Source organism: Rhinolophus sinicus, linkage group LG10 (genome assembly GCF_036562045.2).
Source record: "Rhinolophus sinicus isolate RSC01 linkage group LG10, ASM3656204v1, whole genome shotgun sequence".
NCBI lineage: Eukaryota > Metazoa > Chordata > Mammalia > Chiroptera > Rhinolophidae > Rhinolophus > Rhinolophus sinicus.
The window spans coordinates 2569981-2588458 of NC_133759.1; the positions used below are offsets into that span (position 1 = coordinate 2569981).

General features: G+C 47.5%; 1 protein-coding gene across 7 annotated transcripts in view; it reads left to right on the forward strand.

Annotated features, from left to right (window-relative positions):
* The window catches only part of CNTN4 (contactin 4), a 769828-nt gene that overhangs the window by 28722 nt on the left and 722628 nt on the right, over nt 1-18478 (forward strand). Inside the window, exon 1 of one of the 7 annotated variants that reach the window (XM_074312214.1) lies at nt 14624-14732. The exons of the other annotated variants lie outside the window; for them this stretch is intronic. The gene's annotated coding sequence lies outside the window, so the exon portion shown is untranslated. Of the gene's footprint in view, nt 1-14623; nt 14733-18478 lie in introns of those variants that run through there. 7 annotated transcript variants of the gene reach the window in all.

Sequence of the window (18478 nt, forward strand, 5' to 3'; positions counted from 1 at the left end):
ACAAATTCATAATGGCTAATATCTGTGACATCAGAGAAGGGTATCAACATCATTGCAACAAGTTCACAAACTTAAGTGTCAGACCTGGTGTGCCACCAGGAGGCACAGGCTGGCCTGTGGGGAGAGGGCGACTCCCGGCCAGCCAGCTGCTGAGCCAGCTCTCCCAGTCAGTGTGCTGTTGTGACAATGACCTTGGACACCCCACTCAGCCAAGCCATCCTGTACTTCGGCCGGAAATGCCATCTGACGACAGAGCGCGAGGAGGGACAGGTGGCCAGCTGCGTCAGAGCAGTCGCAGAGATGCCAGGAATAGTAACCCATGGTAGGAAGTCAGGAAATTTCTGGGGGGTTTGCTGTCCAGTGGTCGATACCCCCAAAGAGATTTGTTGTGAAGAAGGGAAGTAATGTGTTAAATTCCTCACGTGAAGGTGAGCAGCTGTTTTATTATCATTGTTTTGACTGTCTCGAATCCAAGGCCTTTCTTGCTAATGTCCTCAGAGGTTTCATGAGAACCTGCCGCTGTGATGAGGGTCGTGATCATTCCGTGCTCCTGGTCGTGGACGGAGAGTATCTGTGGTTGGCTGGCAGCCAAGACTGTCAGCCTTTTCCCTTACAGCAGGAGTTTAAAAAACTCTGCCTTTTCCCCACATATTTGTTTTTTCATAATGAATGGGATTTTTTGCACTAACAGATCTTTATTGTTATGACATACTTGGAACTTCTGATGGGTCCTCATTCTGGATGGCAGGCCAATTTCTCAGTTTTCATAGACTCTTCGTCTGTCTTGACACTTGAGGAGTAAGATGTGATGGATTTTGAAAAAGTGGCAGTAAGAGTTGAGAGCGGTTGGCCCAGGAGCTTCCCAGTGATGGGGAAAGGCTGCCAGAGGGACTGTCAATGAGACATTGGTTCTCGGTGGTGTTACGAGCAAGCGGGTGGTGAAACGAAGGAAGAAGAAGGAGTAGGAGGGACATGGGCGGAAGCGGCGACGTGATTCTGGAGCACAGAGCGGTCGGGGGTGGGGTGGGGGTGGTGGGGTGGACGGAGGAGTCAGGGAGGGGGGCCTGGGAGGGCTGGCTGGGATGTCTTCACCCCGCGGTTTCGCTCCCCCACCTATAATTAATTCTAGCTTTATTCAGTTGTTTGCTCTCTCAAGGAAAAAAGGGCAGAGGGCTGGCTGGATTGTCTCCCTTATCTGACAGTTGTTTGAAATCAAAGGGCATTTTCTGTGAAGTCAGTTTCCCCTGTAATTCTTCAGATTTCGTGTCATTGTCTCATGAAGTCGAGTCTCCATCCACTTGATGCGCTGCTCACAGAGAGGAGTAGAAGAAGTTAACGGGGTTTTGCCAAGTGTAATGAAGAGCACATCACACATTGCGACGTGGAGCTAACCCATGAAAGGGAATAGCTCAACGTTTCTCATAGGGTTTTAAAAAGTCGCTGAGTCCCGTAGTTTTCCTAGTTGTGCATAGATTTCACTTCAAGGAAAATTTTATGTAGTTACATTATCCTTATTATTTACTGACTTTCTGTGGAGTTCAAATGGACCAACGGATGCCCTTGAGGATGAGGAATTTATATTCTGATGAAGCCAAGTAAATATATGTGTACTACAGTTTGAATTGTTGTTAAGAAACTTTAGGAAATTACTTGTGTACCTGAGTTCATGAATTATTCAATTTAGGGTTACTTTCCTTTTAAAATTTATCACTGGCTACGTCCTTTAACAATCCTTTGATTTATTAAAAGGCACTTTCCAGAATTAGATTTAAAGCCTTATTGTTTTCCTGTGAAAATTGAGTATGTGTCGTAGAAACCCTGCCTGTATTTCTTTCCTATGACTTCACCTATTCCTCTGTTGGGAAAGCCAGCTCTTTGAGAGCTGATGGACTTAAGAACATTTGAGCTCGTCTGGAGAGCTAGTCCATGGAAGTAAAGACATGTCATGAGCTTTCTTCACTTACAGGAGAGACAGTTGACTTGCCGGAAGCCCATCCTGGCTTCCATGAGGAGGCAGATTACTTGCCAGAGAGAACTTGATGGTAAATTAATATTCTGGGATCACTGTTACCGAGAGGAAGCATCAGATACAGACTGGGGTAACGCGTCCATATGTTGCCTCCCTAGGGCTAGTGAGAGGGTGAGGGTGTGGGCAGAGCCTTTGTTTGGGGTTGGGGGAATACGGACGAAGGGGCATTGTGGGCACCATGCAACTTAAAATACACGGTGTCTTGCCTCCGTGACTGTCTGATGGCCTCTAATGGCCTGATCTGGGTCCAGATTGGTTGTTCAGAACAAGTAGGGTTATCCTAAGTTTGGAAAATGGTTCCTGCACTCTCAGAACTTACGTCTGATTGGAGAGAAGAGGCAGTGAAACCGCCGTAACCTATCGGTGTTCAGATCCCATTGCCCAGCTGGTAAATACTTCTGAGTTTCTCTTGCAGATGCCATTTCCCCACGGTTGTGCCTGAGAGGTGTTGGCTTCCTTACTGGTGCGAGAGCTGCGTTTGGAACATAGGCATAGTGTTTTGGAAATATTTGGCCATAATTCTCATTCAGGTATGGAGCCATGACCACAGGTGATTTATTCGGGGGCACTGATACTCAGATAAGACTTTCTTCTTCCTTTACTTCTGCACTTGGTGGTGGAGGATGTCATCCCAACTTCCCAGCCATCCTGAAGGGAGGTACTGTCTCAACGTGTATTCAAAGGAGAACATAACCAACAGGCGTGGTACCCTGTGTGCTCCTGGATGCAGCTGTTTCTGAAGCCAGAACAGCCCCACAGCTCAGTTATGTAAGCCAGGAATTTTCTGTTTTGATTATACAAGTTTGTGTTGTATTTTCTTTCACTGATGACTGAAAAATTACCAAAAGACACACTGAGTTATTAGGAGAAATCTTACAATAAGAGAGGGACTGTGGTAGGCAAGTGGTAACTGGTGGATTAATCTTTCATACCCCATTACGTAGTTTTTGGGAACATATTTACAGTATTCTTCCTTTGTTGCACATCGGTATTTTGGCAAGTTTAACCCAATGCACAGGCTTTCTCTGTTGATGCTTCATTTAAGGTGTTTTTCATATGTTAGAGAGCTGTGTTTGAGAAGTGATGTGATTGTGATTTGTGAGAATATAATTCTTAGAAATTTAAAGGGTGACATTGTTCCCTTGGTTAAAAACAGAAATCATAGAGTGTTCTCGATGTGTGAACAGGGGCCATACTCTATGGTTTTTGTAACTACAGACGTCACTCAACAGGGTTGTCTGTGTTTGCTTTTTGATTAGTGTGGTGTAGGAACTAGTGAATTGTAAAGTCTGTTCTCATCTGACAACGTGAAATGAGTAAAGATGAAAATATATGGATTATCAGTTTGAAGAACTAGATGCTTGTTGTCCTGCTTTATATGATTGCTGAAATGTAAAAAAAAAGAAACAAAAAACAGGACCTTAAATAGGAGATCTGTGACATAACCAATTAGAATGTAGGAGAGGAAAATATTTTCACAGTAGCCAAAGCCATTGAATCAAAATAGTTGTGTCGATCATACTTGAGTTCAGATATAACCTAGATAAATTCTCTCGCTGGGGCACCCATGTGTCAAAAACTAAAACTCTGGCTCTCATTTAAAATGGCTTTTTTAGACTAAGGTCATCTAACTGTATCTGAAATGGACGTGAAATGTCAATTTCATAACGTTATAGCAGCACATTTCATATTGGTGCATTTAAGGTTATGTCAGCCTTACCCATAAAAAGCAAACGATTTAGGTTTTATTCCAAATGTACTCAGCTCAGGTATCAGTTGCAGGACTCCTTTCCCCTCAGATGGGTGTGGGGGATGGGAACCACATCCCGGAGCCTAACTCTGGAGCTGGGCCCTGTCCCAAGGTGGGATGTGCTCCCCAGATTTCCCCATTTTCATCTCCTGCACATAATCATTTTGGGGGGATGCTTTTGGAAAAATGCTTGATTGAAAATGAGTTTTGTTGCCTACAAGCCATTCAATGCATACATTTGACTTGTGTATTATTTTATGTATAATAATTTGATTACGTTGGGAGGTTTCTGAACCTTCTGTGGGCAGAAGACTGAGTCTGGGAGCTGTGCTCATCGCGGCTTCACTGACAAATGACCAAAATATGCTGCAGATGCTTTAGGCAAGAAGGAACCCGAGAGCCGATCGGTTGACCCTCAGAACTGCGCAGCCCTCTTCTATGCGGATTTTTTTCAGTAAATGCTATAAATGTATTTTCTTCTCCTTAGGATGTTTTAAATAGTGTTTCTTTTCTCTAGCTCACTATTGGAAGAATACCGTATATAATACATATAATGTACAAAATGTGTGTTAATCAACTGTTTATGTTGTCAGTAAGGCTTCTGGTCAACCATAGGCTGTTAGTTGTTAGGTTTTGGTGGCGTCAGAAGTGATGTGTGAATTTTGGAGTGTGTCACAGTCGGTGCCCTTAATCCCCGTGTTGCTCAAGGGCCACCTGGAAGAGCCTAGATCTCAGGTCCCCAACTTTCCTGGATCTCAGTGAAAGTTAGTATCTCAGCGATGTTTTCTGCACATTAGCCGCTCACTGCCTGTGAGTCCGTGCCAGGCCGACGCCGGGTTTCTGCATCCGACACAGCGCACGTTCATCTCATGGTACTTTAGTTGTTTCTGTGCACACATGAACCTGCAGGGCACCGTTTTGCTTTCTCAGGGGGCTCGCAACTGGTCCTCCAGCCAGAGGGGGAAGCAGAGATGTCCAGTGTGAGGGCATCCAGCTTTCCTTGTATGTGTGGGAGCACCCATGTCTCCTGTGATCGCCGCGGACTGAACCTTCATGAAAATACTTGTAACCTCTCAGAACACAGCAGCCTTCCCTGCTCTGCTCAGCGCTGGGCCTGTGCAGTCCTGCCCCTGGCGATTGTCTTCTTTCTCACTCCAGGTTTTTTGAATCACCCTTTCCTTACCAGTTCAGAAATGAGGAAACCTGCCTTCGCAAGGGAGGAGGGGGGAGGGCAGAAGCGGAAGCAGCAGCTTTCTAGAAAGTAGGATTTGATTTTGGGCATCTAAGGCGAGATCTTGAGACGCTTGGGGAGTGAGTGTGCACGTGGCTTCAGCTGTTGTGAATGAGCTGCCACTTCCTGTGACTGTCAGGCGGTGCTGCTACTTCTCATGTCTCCTGAAGAAGCAAAGTAAGTGCTCTGCGGCTTCCCCCGCTGTCTCTCTTAACTCTATCCAGCCGTGAGCCATTACGGGAGCCAGGGGTCTGGCGGTCAGGGCAGCGCGGTGCTTATTTCTTCTGGACCATCCACCCTACCGCGGTCCGGCCACACCCCCAGCCCCCATCATCTGTGGTACATCTTCATCTCATAGGCTGGGGCTTTGGTTTTGTTTCCTTGTGTTCTTTTAAGGGGTCCCATTTTCTTTGTAACTTAGAATGAACCTTGGCCAAATTAATTGATAAAATAGTTCCATTGTGGTATGTGTTTTCTTCTTCCTTTGTTTGCAGATGTGGTTCACCGTTACCTTTACATGGGTTTTGGGTGAAACCAAAGTTAGTCAATTCTGGTTTTCCATAAACTGTGTCACGTCTATAATGTGTAATAATGTTCATTCTTTTGTTTAGTCCTCACAACAACTTTTAAGAGAAGGGGGGACTATTCTCCCTTTAGAAGCTGACTCTCAGAGAGTCACCAGTGACTATAGTTCTGAGCCCAGACGACCATCCTAATTGTCAACCTTCTATTGTAGCCCCCGCTAGTTTCACGGACGCAGTATTTGTGAATTTCATGCTGCATGCTAGACATCGCGCCCGGTCCTGACACTCACCCATCTGGTCCACAAAGCCAGGATTGGTTATTCCCTTTGGCCCGCACGAGGGACAAGTGAGTCTGGTATATGATTGCCCGAGGGTCTGCTGTGAGCAGGTACGGGATCAGAACCACGCAGACCTGCCACGTCTGAGCTCTTGGGTCGTGATGACCTGGTGAGGTGCTCAGTCAAGGCATCCATGACTCATTGTCATGGCTCACAGGTTAATTTGTGCCTTAATACTCTGGTGACTTCCTAAGTCTTCTGAGGATGCATACTTTAACTGTGGTGGCCAGTGGTGTGAGGGGATGCAGGGTTTCTGAGCTACAGCAGCGGTTCTGAGTAAGAAGATCAGCTAGCATTCCGTGTGAACGAAGTCAGATGCGTTTCTTCATTTGTTTGGGCACAGCCCACCTCAGAACCCGGGGACCCTTCTAGACAAGGGGGTTCTAGCCTCCAGCCTTAACATTGTTCTCCTGGCTCTGGTGGATAAAACGCGAGTTCCTTCTACCTGAAAACTTTCTATAGACAGTTCCCCTGATAATTCACTCTAATGAATGGCATCTGTTTGTGTCACCTTGTGGGTGTCTGTAGAGATTCCAGAAGGGAAAGACAGGCACTTGTCTGAGTGGTTCTGCTGTAGGAAGTTCTTCAGCCTTGGGCCAGACACACAGAAGGAGGAGTTGAGAGCAGGGCGGTAGAGAGTGTCTGTGAGGGGCGTGTGTGGTGCTTGTCACCTGTGATGGGTGACGCGGCTCAGCCCCCATGTGACCTGGCCTGCTGAGGATCTGCACTGCGTTCTGCCCGTCCTTCTGGCGCCAGCTCTAATGTCAGTGCTCCTTCCCAAACCCGGCCTTGCAGACCTGAGGACAGGTGGTGTGTGGCCAGTGCAGTGTCCTCTTGTCAAGGATTTCCCCGGGGAGATCGCTCAACACTGAGTCACCTGTTCATGCTGATTTATTTCACTTGTTTGAATAGGAATACATAGGCAAGGGAGATGAGATGTCACCAGAAGGCTTTTGCACAGTGACGTGCACCGCACCCACTCCCCCAGGAAAGCACTGCTGGTTAAAACAATTTGGGGGGGTCCCATGAGAGTAGATGTGTGGGTGTTGGAGTTTATCTCTGATGCTCTGGGATTATTTTTAATAACTTTCTCCCCAAAGAGAGTGGTTTTTAACCCCCCATTTCCTTTGCTCACTTGGAAATACAGTAGTGGAGGGTGAAGAGAGCCTGTGACCCACCACTGAAGTCTGAGTTCTCGCGTCACTTCATCAAATTAGTTCTGGTGTCGTTTTGTTTTCCTGGAAATCAGTCACTGTTAAGTGATTCTTTCTGAACCAGCACACACATTTATCAAACCCTGGAGGCGCTCAGAACCAATTTAGGGACGTTTAGGTCCAGCTGGTCGTGTTGCTGGCCTGGCAATTCTGGCCTTGTCATGGGCCGTCTCTCTCCATCCCCCGTGCTGCTGTGAACCCTTCCGAATGGGCACGGGGTGTTGCACTCAAAGGCCGGGAAGGAATCTGAGGAAACGTGGTAGTGTGGTGAGGTGATGTGGACCTTTTCGTTTTTCCAGGTGAGCAGAGTGGGAAGACTGATAGCAAAGGGCAGATGAATTGGGGGGAAAATCAGAAATAATGATAACAGATCCTCAGAACTTTAGCTTTGATTCATTTCCGTCACACTTATTTTGAAGAAACGTACTGAAAGCAACAATTGGCTTTCTGTGTAAGTTAATCGTGCCAGCCATTACACAGGAAATGGAGTTCAGTCGTATTTGTTGAGCTTCTCTAAGAGCCTGGCGCTCCTGCCCTTTCCAGGTTCTCCTTCTCCTCCTTGCAGACCTGCGTGCTCAGCGGTGTTACTCTCACTTTCAGTACAAGCGTATTTGGGGGTCAGAACATTGAAGTAATGAGACTCGGGCGTCAGTGCCGTGCAGTAGGGAGGGTGCAAACCAGGGCGCTGTAAGTATGTACTAGGGTAATGGTTCTTTTCGCAAAAAGGAAGGCTTAGCATTTGTTTAAAAAAATGTTTTTAATACTCTTGAGACTTGATAACCATTTTCAGTAAGTAGTTGTGTTATATAAATTTAAAAATCACCTAGAAAGCAGGTGAGCTTGCCACATTGTTTATGGTGTTTATTTTATTTTAAAAATAAATAGTAATTTTCATTTATATTTGAGAGGTGTCTAGGCATCCAAGACTCTACCATACATCAATATTGATTATTAATTTTGTTTACTGTGATTTGGGAGAATAATTTAATAGACTGTTATATTAATTCAGGTATCATATGCAAAGCTGCAGTTAATTGCTGTTAGAATTTTAGAGTAGAGACGTGCTTATTCCCAAGTGTGAGCTGAGTAGTCTGTCTCTAGGTCATGTGTGACGCTCTTGTAGGTAGCACCATAGCTCTCTAACTTGTTTTGCTGAGACACCAAATAGATACTGTCCCTTTAAATACACACATACAGATGCATAGATAAAAAAGAGAATGTCATGAACTATCGGTGACCCTCATCATAGGCAGTGCTCAATGGTGTTTTGTATTTTAGCCCATTACCAACTATATGCTGGTCCGACCCCCAACGTTGCTGTCATAAGTCCATCACTGTCACCACCACAGGCTGTAGTTTGTGGCAGTGGGTGTGGTAGATGAAAACGAGATGGTTTTTCAGTCAGACAATCCTGGGGTTGGTACCGTGTTTCCCCGAAAATAAGACCTAGCCGGACAGTCATCTCTAATGCGTCTTTTGGAGCAAAAATTAATATTAAGACCCGGTTTATTTTACTATAATATAAGACTGGGTCTTTAATAATATAAAATAAAATAAAATAAAATAAAATAATATAATATAATATAATATAATATAATATAATATAATAATATAATATAATACCGGGTCTTATGTTAATTTTTGCTCCAAAAGACGCATTAGAGCTGATTGTCCTGCTAGGTCTTATTTTTGGGGAGACGCGGGGTCCCAGTCGGTATACGTCAGTTATGTGTCACCCCAAGGAAAACGGTAATAACCACTATTCCCCAGGAGGTCGTGAGGCCGGGGACAGACTGGGCCCTCAGTAAATGTCCCTTCCTTTTGTCTTTTGAGTTCATGCTTCAGCCATTAATCATTACCCTATAATATGATAAAAAGTATCTGGTTTGGTCCTTCTAACACTTGGTTGGATTTTATACTATTTATGACTTTAACTATGTCTATGCTTCATATCCTGGGCCCCGAAATAAAAGCCAATAAAAACAAATAACAGCCAAAAAAAAAAAAAAAAAAGTAGTAATTTTAATAGATCGGTGTTAAGTGTCATAAACCAGGACAGAACCTAGGGGCTGGTTCAGTTTTGTGTCATGTTTATTAGCACAACTGGAAATGAGTCCTTGTGTCTGTGAATGTAGTTGTGAGCACCCCTGGGCTGCCCTTAGGCCCCCCTGCCCTGGCCCATGTTTGGAGGGCTGCCAGCTCGTCTCTCTCACACACAGCTTTAGCCTCTCCAGCCTCTTAGCCCCCACTCAGCACTGTCATCGCTCCTTCTCATCTTTCCGGTTAGTGGTTAGTGGTGGGCTCCTCAGCCCGAGTCGGAGGCCCGGGTGCGACCTTTGGGGCCTCATTTCCTTCTAGTCTCCAATCTCTATGCTGACTGCTCTCTACTCATTAAACAGGGCTCCTCTGTCACACTCAGTATCGGCTTCCTGTTCTATCCTGACTCTCTAACCCACGCTCTCTTTCCTCCCACATCACTTACCTAGACACTGGTTTTTCTGAATCTGCCTCCCAAAGCCTTTCTCCTCCCCTCTCCCCGTTCCCTCCTCCCCTCTCCTCCTCCCCTCCCCTCCCTGCACATCTCCCCCCTTTCCCTCTCCTTCCCTCCCCTCCCTCCCTCCCTCCCTCCCTCCCTCCCTCCCTCCCTCCCTCCCTCCCCTCCCTCCCTCCCTCCCTCCCTCCCTTCATCTTTTTATCTCACTTTTTTCTGTGAATGTGTGCATTTTGTTGCTCATAATATCATTTCCACGCTGCAAACACATTTGAAATAAATGAGCTACACAAACTCCTAGAAAACTACAATGTGTCAAATTTTTGTTTTCTTTCCCGCTTTATTGAGATAACATTGACATGTAACATTTTACACTTATGTGCTGCAAAGTGATCACCACCACAGCTCAGCCAGCACCTCCATCACGCCACAGACTTGCCATTTCCTTTCTGTGATGACAACAGTTAAGGTCTGCTCTTAGCAACTTTCAAGTATGTGATGGAGTATTGTTAACTGTAACCCCAACGCTGTACATGAGACCCCAGGACTTACTCTTCTTATACCTGGAGGTGCCTCTTTGACTGACACCCCCATCCCCCACGCCCCCCCACCCCGCCCCTGGTAACCACCATTCTACTCTCTGTTTCTCTGAGTTCATCTTTTGTCAATTCCATGTAGAAATGAGACCATACAGTATTTGTCTTCCTCTGTCTGACTTATTTCACTTCGCATAACGCCCAGGGTCTTCTTTCTTCCTATCTCAAGGCAAGTAAGGTCTGTCTCAGGTTGGAAATATTTCATGGTTCTCATACAGCTGATCAGAGTGGGATTTTCTCACTGGAGGTGATCCAGAAAAATAGTGGCAGGGCTAATTGCAATTCTGCAACTTTGGCTTTAAACATACACTGTTTCTTGGGCCATGCTAGTCAGGTGAAATTATCCAGTTTGTATACATCTTCTGCGGCTTGATAAATGCACTTAATATTTATCAGATGATGGCAAAATTAAATGAGTTGGTGAATATTAATGTCTGTCTTTCCATACAACTAGACGCCTTGGGACAGTTCCAGCGTGTGGCATTTACATTGTATTATGATGCATTAATAACGTGGCTCAGAGAGAAGCACAGTTGAGAAGAAATGTAATTTTCTGTGAAATGGATATTTAGTACTTTTTAACATTTAGCTGATTATCTTTGTATGCCAATTAAACACTACGCTCCACCTTCTTCCGGTGAGTTTTTTGTGTGTCTATTGAGTGAATCTATTAATTCTCTTATTGTAGTCTCCAATGCTACAATATTATAGATTTCCTTTAGCTGTATGGAATTTGGTATATTTTATTAACTCTGCTCTAGTCGGAGAGGTTCGTTTTTGCGATTTATAGCAAACCAGGCAGGTTTCACGTTGTGTTCCGCTTTGGGGTTGACTATTAGACTGTCATGTCCTTTCAGAAATGTTCCGTCTGCCGTGTGTCAGCCTTCAGGGGCGCTGAGTGATGGAGCAGTGCCGGGAGTACTGTGTTGTCAGAACCCAGGGCGGTAGCACAGGCTTTATTTGGTTCCGTGTGGGTACAACTTCCATTGGCTGTTTCCATGCCACATGGAGAGCTCCAGTGAGGGCAAGTTAAATGGCAGCCGTTAGTCTGTGCAGGAACGCACTGACAAGGGTGCCACTTGACCAGAACTTAGTGAGTTGAGATTACTGCGTACTCCACAGGCCCCCCTGGCTCACAGGGATGGCTGTGCCCGGAAAGTACCTTCAGGTTATACGCCGAAAATGGTGATCTTCCTGAGGGGAAGTTCCACTGCCGCACGCACCCCACAGCAAACGCTGCGTGGAACTCTGTGACTGCCTGATGTTTTTAAACAGCTCACTGAGTAGTGCTGCTCTAGGTCACGTGTATTGATAGACACAAACACAATTAAGCTCCCAGGTTTTAGAATAGTAATGCTAACATTTACATAAGGTGGTGCAGGGAGTTTTGCCAGTAACACACAATTCTTTTAGTGTGTAACGAGACGGCAAGCTCCGGTTGCCGTGTAGGTTCCAGAGCTGGTGTGTGTGTTTTCACTTTGTTACACTGATGCCATAATCGGGGTCTGACCCAGGCTAGCCCCACAAGGTGTCAGCAAACCTTTCCACGTCAGCACCTGTTGAACAGGGAATGGACTACAGATAAACTTTTGTTTATTTTTAACGTTGTACAGTAGGTGGGCAGAGGTGGGATCAGATACAGCAAATGGTGGTTGGGTTGCCTCCAAACCTTCATAAGCTGCGCAGGTAATCTTCTCAGGGACTCACTCACTCACTGTAAGTCCTGCCTGAGTCCCTGTTACTCTGTAAGCATTTGCCACAGGGGTAAGGCACACACTCGAGCAAAACGCTCTGGGTTTTAGCTAGGTGACTTCACACCAGTGGCTTAAACTGTGCCTCTACTTCCTCACCTCCAAATTGGAATAGAGTGATTTTGGGCAGTAAAGGGGCCCAGTGCGTTGAGAGCACTTATAACAATGTTTTTAATAAGCAAGAGAATGGTAATAAAAATGCCAGCGAAATGTTAGTTGTTATGTGTAGTGTAGTCCAAAACTAATTCTTAACATAACTGTACTTAATATTCTTGAAGAATTAGTACTGCTTCATTCCCTTGCCTTTCTTGAGAATCTGACATTGCAAGTAGCTCTACCCAGGTGCAGGGCAGACATCTCTCTGGTCTCTCTCCCTTATTAGAGACGGGTGTTTGCACGGAATGGTCTGACTATCTGTCTACATGTCCTCCCCTGGGCTCATGTGGCAGCTACTTCAAAGCTGTCTCCTCTCGCACTTAATCATGTGAAACATCAAATAACATGCCAGCTCATTTTATGCATCTTTTCCTATTGAGAGAATTAGTGACCTAAAATGAGTGCAGAAGCTCATTTTCTCCGTTTTCCCTTCGAGTAGTTCTTAAGCATCTCTATGTTGGAAAAGTAGGGTTGTGTGCAGGTTTTAAGGGTGACTGAACTTGGGGACACTCTGTCCAACCACAGAACTCAGGTTGCTTCTGTTGAATTTCCTAAAGCCTGCCCTCCCTTCAATGCAGTTACCGATTTTCTTGCCCATCACGGGGACAGATTTGTTCTCCCTCCACGACGGAGGACCTTATTTATGAAGCACGTATTTTTGGAGCTTTCCTGGCCCACTAGGCACTGCTCCAGGGCATGGAGGGGACATGACTAAGATCAACCACGTTCTGGCCCTAAGGGGCTTTCACCCCTCACAGGAGGAGCCACAGTGAGAGCCTAGCAAATAGAAGGTGTTTGGGAAGCTGGGAAAGTATGACGAAGACATCGGAGCAGGAAAATGGGGCAGAGGCAGGAAGAAGGCGTGAGCTTTAGACGAGGGGACCAGGAGCCCGCTGTGAGGACGTGGGAGCTGCGTAGAGACTTGAATGGTGACGGAAACTGTCGGGCAAAGAAGTTTCCAGGCAGAAGCAACAAAAGTGTCAGGGCTCTGAGGCCGAGAGGAGCTCGTTCCGGGTGGGAAGGGGAATGAAGGGCTGAGTCCAGCCCCAGGAGCCTTTGGGGTGTTCTCCCGGATGTGTGGGGTGCACACCAGTGAACAACATAAACGGTTTCCTTGTGATGCTTATGTTATCAGGCTGGGGGTGGATGGCACTGCGGGGCAGACAATAAAGGAGGTAATTATGCAGACCATGAGCTAATCAGTAATGTGGAGAGATAATGGGGGTTAGGAGCAAGGGGGTAAGTGGGCTACAGTTTAAAGTAGTGAAGTCAATGCAGGTTTCACAGAGCAGGTGACATTTCAGCCAAACAGTGAAGGAGCTGGGGAAGTCTGCCATGTGGGCATCTGCAGGGAGAAACCACCGGGTTTGGTAAGAGCTAGTGCCAGAGCCATAACAGCATTAGCCTGGTCTGCTCAGAAAGTCTCAAGGATGCCCTGTGACCAGAGCAGAGAGAGCGAGAGAGAGAGAGCGAGAGAGAGAGAGGTGACAGCATGGGATTCCTTGTCACCCTCTGCCAGGACTTCATTTGGACTCTGAGTGGAGTGAGTGATGAGTAAGGGGCATGGACCGGTAGGCGGGGAGCAGGGACCTGTCAGCACAGTCGTGGGACCACCGGCAGCCACACCCTGGTGGCTGCTGCAAGGCTGGTGGAAGAAACAGCGACACTGTGTCAGATCCTGGTTGCATTTTGAAGACTCCCGGCAGTGAAGTGAGAGAAAGAGGAGCCGAGGAGGAGTGCGTGTTTGGTGTAGAGGCCGCAGGACGTGGCGATGGGCAACAGGACAGCTGCTGCTGGCTCGTGTTCGGGCAGCCTGAGCTGTGAGATGTAAAGTGGGAGGCGTCTGTTACACGTGGGGTCAGTGTCCCTCGTGTCCCCCGACACAGTATAACCCCTCCTGACTTGGGCCTGGCAGTGTGACCGCCAGTGGGTGAGACAAGTGGGATTGAAATGTGCTCACAGCGTGGGGCTCAGCCTCCTGCACGTCCATCTTCCAGAGCAGGTGAGAGCTGGTGTCCTCTGACAGGGTCCCCAGTGAGTGTGGGGGAGCGGAGCTGCCCCAGGGAAATGCAAGGACTTCTGACTCGACGCAGGGCTGCCCCTGAGCCCGCCTGATGTCATCAGACCCTGCCCGACCCACAGATCCATGACGGGCTGCTGTGATAAGTCACTGAGTTTGGGGTGATCTGTCACGCAGAGGTTTTATGCAGAAGTCACTCAGCCAGGAGCACCTGAGCAGTGACGGGAAGGTGCTTGCGTATGGGAGTCCCGTTCAGAAGTCCGGCCGGAGATAGAACTGCAGGTGTTACTGGCTTGTGGATGGTATTTGAAACGGCAGGGAGTGTCCGGAGAGGGTGACCGAGGACTGCATCACTGCATCTTCACAAGCTTCTGGAGGAGGGGCGACCCGCAGAGAACACTGAGAGGGAGCCTCCGCCCAGCGGGGACGAGGGAAGGCACATTTCCCTGAAAGGGAGGTGGGCACAGCCATGATGGAGGAGGAGGCCACCACTAAGAATTGCTGGCTGGAGGTGGGATTTGGGAGCCCGGGGGCATGTCTGGCTGGATCAAAGCCGTTTCGCAGGCCTGACGGAGGTGCAGGCTCATCAGCACGGGTTTAAACTTGATGTAGGAGGAGAGCAATTGGCCACAGTGAGTGAAACGACTTCTTGAGGCGTGTTGTGGGAGGGACGGGGAATGGCACTGACAGGGGCCGTCGCCAAGGGACCGTGGGTTTTATTCGGAGTGAGCTGAGAGGTCCTGGCACTGTGTAAACAGTGGTCTGTCCGTCTGTTACGTGTTGCTCTGACTAGTGTGTGCAGAAGGGTCTGGAGGGAAAGTGGGGAGAACGGCCAAGAGGCTGTTTCCACTTCTGGGGTCAGAGAGGGTGTTGGTGTCCTTGCGTTGGAGGTGGGAGACGTTTTACAAAGCGGTGATGTTGGGACTTCAGCTTTAAGAGCTGACACGGGTTTTGAGATTGAATGAAAAACGTAAATGCACATGAGAATTATTTTTTATCATTTATTTCCAGCTGTACTTTATGTGAAGGATGCCTAGTTGAGGCCATCTGATGTCATGTTGGTCAATTCATTAAGATTTACATTCTGCCATGTTCAGAATGATAGTTTCTGTTGTCTGTGAAAAAAAATGGATAAGATCGTTTTTCTCGCCTTCAAATTCCAGTCCACACTGAACCATCCTAGCAACAAGTGACATTACAGATGATTTCTGGTATGTGTCCTTGTCTGAGTTTGTCGGCAAAATAGCAGGTTTGTTTGTTTGTTTGTTTGTGTGTTTTTGATCGGAAGACGTTCCATGATCTTTACTTGGGATGAGGATGAAGCCGAATACAAGAGGCCTCCCTTCCTTAGACCTGGGTTCACATGTCTGTACCATGGAAATGTGGAATAAAGTGTTTTCCAAGGGCGCTTTCAGTAGAGACTCAAATGAGTGTCTGTGATGTGTTTTACTCTTATACCATGTGCAGGGGTTCCCATGGGAACCACCCCCAATTCGTGGGAAGAGTCAAATTTAACAAAAAGTACAGAAAAGCCATTTAATCATTCTCTGCGCGATCCATGAAAGAACCCAAGAAATACAGAGGAAATGAAATCACTAGAATCTCTATCTATCAGTGGGGGACTGCTCAGAGAAAAACATCCCGCTCATCTCAATAGATTTGATAGATGGCAAAGCCCCAGTGTCCTGGGTCTCACAGCTCCACAGCCTCTCCCGTCATCTGTCTCTCTCTTGGTCCAGGTACCTTTTTCAGAATCTATGTGTTTCAGTGTCTTAGACTTTGGCACCTTGCCAGTCATTTTTATTTAACCATTTTTCCTCTGAAGGAGTTGTTTCCAGAAAGAGCTGGGGACTGTAATACCATGAGCCTTGTGCATAATCTCCTCCTTGTTCAGAGAGCTAATTGTACACCTGCGTTCCCCACCTCTCTGATCCGCCGCTTACCTGCCTGCATTCGTTCATTCCTGCATCTCAGGCCCCAGACCATCTGCTGCTGAGCACGGGGCTGCGTGTGTGTTCCGAGTCATGGGGCAAGTGGTGCCAGAGGATATACAAAGACAGAGCCTACCTGGGAGGGAACTTTGTGACAGGAGAGACAGTGGGGTCCCCCAGGACTTGTGCTAAGAACAGAGGACACCCCCAAATGTTATTTGAGGACTCAGATCCCGTTTCCTTGACTTGACTGAAAACTAGTTTTGAATGATTTTTTCTGCTGGGTTGCGATGGACACTGAGCCCTAAATACGGTGATCTGGAGGGTCTTGGGGACCCTGTAGCGACTTGGGGACCCTGTAGCGTCTTGGGGACCCTGTAGCATCTTGGGGACCCTGTAGCGTCTTGGGGACCCTGTAGCCCATGGTCCGCTTGGTGTGCACCTGGCCTCCTGCCCAGGACCTGTCCTCACTCTCCCCTGTGTTCTGTGAAGCCACATTGGCCTTTGATGTATTTCCTCAGACACACCTCTCTCGTTCTGCCCCAGAGGCCTTGCACACTTGGCTCATTGCTCCTGAATGTCTGTAGGTAATTCACATCCGTTCTCACCCGCTCAGATTCTACGCCGTTTCCCCCAAAGGTCCTCCTTGACCCTCCAATCTACGTTAGTTTTCCTGTGTTGCTTCCTTACTGTACCTTTACTTTTCCGTGCAAACATTTACCGTCCTCCATAATTACAGTTTGCAGGTGACACCCTATAAGGGAGGTGTTTTACATGGGTTTGCCTCTTCCCCAGTGACAGTCATTCCAGACTCCCTCCCCTTAGAAGCGTATGCGATTGTCCCCCTAAGCCCAGGCCAGGGGCTCAGCTGCCTCAGAAGGGATACCTGGGGGCGTCTGAGGGAATACAAATGGGATTTCGGGGAGATGGTAGATGCCACACCCATACCTGCCCAATGCTTCCATGACCAGCCGGGGACTTGGGAGGTGGCTGTTGGTGGAAATTTAAAACTCTGAGCCACGAGAATCATGGAAGCCCAAGAACCGGGCATCTTGGACGAGCTTAGCCTTAAGGAAGTGGAACTGTTTTCCCTGGGCCACGCGGGGCCTGCACCTGGGACTGTCTGAGCAGGAGCCCTGGCAGCAGGGCCGCGTCCTTAAACAGCAGCCGTGTGTGGCAGCAGCCAGCAGGGACAGGGTCAGGTGTCTGCTCCCTGGCGTGGAGGCCCCAGGACTTCTGCCCGTGACACGTGTGGGCTGTGCAGAGGGGGCTGGGAGAATAAGACATGCCTGCAGGTGCACCCTGGCGTGGAGAAGCATTTGTTTCCTCTGGTGTGCGAGTCACTGTAGACCCTCCATGAATGTCTGTTTTGTAAAATGAGGAGATGGAGGCCGAGAGCGGTCAGGTGACTCATCACAGGAACATGGCGTGACGTGGTGGGTTAGGACCAGACCGAATCTTCTGGCTCCAGATTCGGTGTCTCTGCCATTGAATGACGTCACGAGGAAGGCTGGACACATTTCCGTGATGTGTGTTAAGAGCTTGCAATCTATTCCCTCCTTATGAGAGTAATAAAAGTTATAAATTGCCACACATACTCCTGGCTGTTTTGGAATCAGTAAGTCTGTGTCGAGGGTGCTGTTCTTATGTCTGTCAGTCATTGTGGCACCATTCGAATGTCGCTTCTGTATGTCTGTACGTCCTCTTTCCAGGTTGCCTAATAGCGTCCCTTTTTCTCTTTTCGCTTGTGTCCTCAAGATATTTTTCTGTCATGACTTCCCCAGCTAGATTTCTAAAGACAGAGGAGTTTTGTTTTCTGATTTGCAGTTACTCTGTTACACATGCAGATACGCGGAAAAAAATATTTTAAAAGTGAAATAAGCGAAGTAAGCACATGTGAATATAATAAAGTAGATTACATAAGGGCTGGTGGGTAATAGAAGTGAAAATGGGCTGATTGATGAGTGAATGGCTCCTTAGAGGAAGAGGCTTTTAGGACGAGACACAAAAATATGGGGAGAAGATGTGCATTCCGGGGGGGAGTGAGATGGGCCAGGAACAAGACGTGTGTCACGCTGGGAAGGGACACTTGCTGAGCTCGGTGGGGAAGGTGGGTGGGGAAGGCGACTTGGGATGGCAGTCCTGGAGTCAATGGCTCCTGATGTTTCGAAGGGGCTGGTCCAGGCAGGCCATTAGAGGGCCTTGTGTGACGCAGACTCTGCTGGGTACAACCAATGGAAAGGGATCTTCCCGGGTTTTACTTGTGCACCTTGGGGGTCGCCTCTACGTTGTAACAATAAAAGATGAACAATCTCTAGCATTGTTTCTGGTTTCAGAATCTGACTCTGTGGCTTAGTACCTGGGTGACTTTGGATACACTTTTGGAGATCTGTTTCCTCCCGTGTAAACATGAGTTTTTGTGATGATACATTGAAATGCCCAGTGAG